The sequence below is a fragment of the Ictalurus punctatus genome, unplaced genomic scaffold (genome assembly GCF_001660625.3).
Source record: "Ictalurus punctatus breed USDA103 unplaced genomic scaffold, Coco_2.0 Super-Scaffold_100, whole genome shotgun sequence".
In the NCBI taxonomy this organism is placed as follows: Eukaryota; Metazoa; Chordata; class Actinopteri; order Siluriformes; family Ictaluridae; genus Ictalurus; species Ictalurus punctatus.
Genome location: NW_026521086.1, coordinates 3192759 through 3197428, shown reverse-complemented (window position 1 = coordinate 3197428; position 4670 = coordinate 3192759). Strand labels below are relative to the sequence as shown.

The 4670-nt window shown below is 41.3% G+C and overlaps 1 non-coding gene across 1 annotated transcript; it reads right to left on the bottom strand.

Moving 5' to 3' along the window:
- Nucleotides 1–4062: 4062 nt before the first annotated feature.
- trnag-gcc (transfer RNA glycine (anticodon GCC)) lies at nt 4063–4133 on the bottom strand. Its single transcript has one exon. It is a non-coding gene; the product is annotated as a tRNA-Gly (tRNA).
- Between the last annotated feature and the right edge of the window lie 537 nt (nt 4134–4670).

Below are 4670 nucleotides of genomic sequence, written 5' to 3'. Positions count from 1 at the left end.
ACTGGAGTAATTGCAGATGAATCAAAAACATATATGAGACCACTAACTATTATGTATGAAGCTATCTATTCACAGGAAAAGAGCTGGGTGCATTGTTATGGGTGAGGCGTTACCGCCTCAACGGGGGGAGGTGTTCACCCGGAGGTGGGAGACCCGGAGCAGCGAGAGAATGCTGACTACAAGGCAGCAGCGTACTACAAGAACATGCGACCCCCGGAGGATGCTACTCCAATGACGAGATGGTGGGGAACACGTGAAGGTCCGGTACGAAGCTGCTGTGTACGAAGCTGCCGTCAACGGGGGGTCTGCTATCGTAGAACTCTCAAGTCAGTGGCAGACAGGGTGAGAGGATGTGAAGATCCATACACTGGGTGTACGTGCTAGCCTAACCTCTCCCCAAAGGGTGGCTCTCTACAGTACGTAAAGTGCTGAAGACAAACAGCATACAGAGAGATACTGCCAACAGAGACTGTCAAGTTGTATTGGTATAAAATGTTATAAAATGTTTGCGATATGATTGGGGTTGTTTTTTTTGGGGGGAAGCAAGACTCTGCAGGTCCCGACAAATACAAAACTGTGGGCTGACAGGCCTAGTTGAGAAAGATAGGGACGTGTAGATCCAATCGAGTAGTTACTGCAGTGGCCACTCTCATACTTAGTAGTAATAATGAATTATTAAGGGAACTCAGTTAATCACACTTATAATCGATGTAGGCAAACAAACATATAATCAAGGTAGTTAGATTTGAGATAATATATATAGTTGAAAGGAGAAGCTAAGGGTTAGGAATTATGGTTAGGGGGACGGCCATGGGGTGCAGCAGAACGAACCAGCTTCTCTACAGACACCCGCTTAATTAAGGTAGTGTATGGGGCTTTATAGCCTCAGAGTGGGGAAATGTTGTGGATAAAAATGACATGAAATAAACATGAGGGAGACTTAATAAAGTAATATGTAATTTTATTGATAATTCACAGGACTGGTGGGTGCGTAATCTTGAGGAGAGCGGTGGGGGGAAGAAAATGGGGTGCGTCCTGGGGACATGGGATAGTCAGCGAAGGTGAAGTGAGAGGACCACTGAGAGTAGGGCGGACTGACAGGTGAGAAGAGGGAAGAAGGGTCGGGGCCCAGATCAGAGAAGATGACATCTCCCTCAGACTGAAAGCTGGAGAGGGGTTTTGGCTGTGTGGAGGCATCAATACACATGTTCATGGGGCAGATTCTGTATCGGAGAGGGGGAGCCACGCATTTCCATTTCCAGAGGGGGCGCTGCGAAGAAAGTTAAGTAGCACCATGATTTCAGCAGTGAGATGCGCAAGCTGATAATGAGTGTCCAGATCCAGATCCAGATCCAGTAAAGGGGAGAAGAAGGACTGACGATGGGCACCTAGACATACAGAAGCGGTATTAGGCAGATATTGACAAATTGGATTTACACTTTAAAGATCTTTAAGAGTACTACACTATGGTTTATTAGTTGAAGAGTCAAAAAGAAGTATAAGAGCTGAGGAGTGCTAACACACTCACACACTCTCGCACAGTCAAGGGCGGGCATGTACACATAACACACACACATAACATTATAACTTTATAAGAATAATAAAAAGGAGTATTAAGATATTATAAGGGTAAGATCTTATAATAATAGAAAACTTTTTATAAAATGCAGAATAGTAGGATATGTAGGACAGTAGAAGGGTAATGATATTATGAAGTAGGAAGTACAGTAAACCGTTTTTCAAGCAGTATAACTATATATAAAATAGAGATATAGAGCAAATATGAAAATAAATTATAAACTAGAAATACAGAAAAATGTAACTTACTCATAATTCAGATGGTGAAGATTCTTGTCTCGCAAGGAAGGCCTTAATTTTAAGAGAAAACCATGAGGAGCCATTTATAAGGGTAGCTGAGTCAAGCTGCCCCCCCCCCCCCCCGCGAGATAATAGTAAGACCAAGGTCACTCTAGATTGTTTTATCTCTCCACTTTTGAAGCTAATGGTAATTTGAAAACCCCTGGTTTTGATTCTATTTGTAAGTTGAAAAGCCCTGTTTTCTGAGCTAATGGTAAGTTGAAAAGCCCTGTTTTTTGAGCTAATGGTAAGTTGAATAGCTCTTTTTTAACCTTATTGGTATTGATATCATAGTCTTCTTGAAACATATTGGTTATTTACTGTGTAAGTACAGTATAAATACTGGAGCTTAAGCTCAGGGTATCAGATCACTTCTGAGAATTCTCATCGGTGTGGATCTCATGTGGTGGAACGGAACAATAAATCTGGACCCTTGCTTCTTCTCACTCACGGCTGGTGTATTTTTTCTATCTCCAACTGAGATAGTTCTACAGAGGTAGATGTGAGTATTGGCTTCTATGTTGAATTTTAAGTGTTTTTGGGTAAAAGGCTATATTTGAGCCAGCATCATCTGTGCAGGTTCTGCCACCAGCCACAAAAACAAGGACCCAATAGCCCTCATATCCACACTGGTTTCCCTGGAGCGGCAGGCAAATACATTTACTGTCCTTCTAAAGTGCTCTCCCTGTGTCAAGTACAGGGAATGATTGCAGAGATGACATGGGCAGAGTTTCAGCAGTCCTCATTCTATGAGGCTGAGAGGGAGAGGTGGATTGTTGAAAAGAGAAAATAAATTTGTTGTGAAACACAGTATTTAAGGTCTGTGCATGGCATGTCTGATTGCAAGCCAAGCACAAGGTTGGATTTTGGTAAATAGTTACAAATCCTGTGTAATACTGTTGTCCATGAATCTCATTCTACGTCTTCTGTTCTCTCTCTCTCTCTCTCTCTCTCTCTCTCTCTCTCTCTCTCTCTCTCTCTCTCTCTCTCTCTCTCTCTCTCTCTCTCTCTCTCTCTCTCTCTCTCTCTCTCTACCATTGTGGAATTGTGTATAGACAACATTGTATTTAAAAAAAACAAAACAAAATTGTCCTGTGTATTTGTAAATATTTTTTATCTAGCTTGTATTTGTAAATGTTTTAAAATCTTAGTCCTTATTTGGAATACATTTTCAATAACTTACTATAACACACCCTGCATATATTATTTAGATAGTTATTTTAATTCTGACAAACTGTTAATTTCACATTCTTCTTTAACAGTTAATTTTACACACTGAAAGAGCATCGGAATACTAAATGTTGACAATGCCGCTTTAAAAAAATTACATGGATACAATATGTAACAGGTAAAATAATATAAATATTTGAACCAATGTTTTTACATTAGGTTCGTCCGTCCCTCCTCCTGGATTATCCTCGCTTTCTATTGGCTACTTAGCGCTCTACACTTATGTGTGACTGGCCCCCGTGTGGCAGGTGAGAATTCTACCACTGAACCACCAATGTTAAAAATCCATGGACTTCGCAGAGTGCGATTTCAAGCTGAGTACTGTGCTGCTTCAGCAATTTGGTTTAAAATTCTAAAGGAAAATCTCTTCCATATTTCAGCAGCATGGAGTTTGTCCATTACCCTAGTTTTGGACAGAATTGATAAGGCTTGTGAAGTGCTTTGGGTGAAGGCTCAAGCAACACAAACGTCTTCAAAACTCAGTTGTGCATTGGCCTGGAATCTAACCCGGACTTCACAGAGGGCGCTTTCCAGGTAAGTATTGTGCTGACTCAGCGATTTGGTTTCAAAATTGACAAGGAGCATCCTAAGGCTCTTGTATATTTGAGCAACATGGACTGTGTCTGCTACCCTTTTTTTGGACAGAATTGATAAGGCTTGTAGAGTTCTTTGGGTGAAGGCTCAATATTCAAAATCTCAGCCAGTGAGTGGCCTGGGAATCGAACCCCGGCCTCACGCGTGGTCGGTCAGAATTTGACCACTGAACCACCAATGCTTATCTTAAAGGAGTAAGGACAATGCAGAGTGTGCTTTTCATTAAGTATTGTTCTGATTAAACAGTTTGGTTTCAAAATAGAAAAGGAGCATCCTAAGTCTCTTGTATATTTCAGCAGCATGGAGTTGGTCTAGTTTGGGCAGAAATGATAAGGCTTGTAATGTTCTTTTAGTGAAGGCTTAACTTTCAAAACTCACTTCTGCATTGGCCGGGAATTGGACCCGGGCCTCCCGCGTGGCAGGCGAGAATTATACCACTGAACCACCAATGCTTAGTTTAAATTACTAAAGACTTCGCAGAGTGTGCTGTTCAGGTAAGTATTGTGCTGTTCAGCAATTTAGGTTTCAGATTTGAAAAGGAGAATCCTAAGTCTCTTCCTTATTTCAGCAGCAGTCACACACTATATTTCCAGATACTGTATAATATTATAATATCTCCTCTCTGCTCAACACGCATGTAATACAGTCTACATACCGTAGAGCAGTGTTTTTCAACCACTGTGCCGTGGCACACTAGTGTGTCGTGAGATCGTCAGGCGTGCCTTGAGAAATTGTCCAATTTCACTTAGTCTTAAAATTCTTTTTTATTAAAATTTATTCATTATTATCTGCAAATAATAAGCCATAGCTGAGTGTCTGTGCTGTAATATAGTGACTGGCAGAGTAATGTAATATTCGTCCGGGTGGCAGCAGGTAATTGCCTCCTACCTTCTTAGAGACAAGAGAATTAGTGACGCATGCGACAGGTCGTGGTGGCAGTGATGGAGAAGTTTTTAAAAAGGAAAAATGCAAACTCCGAACTGGGCCCT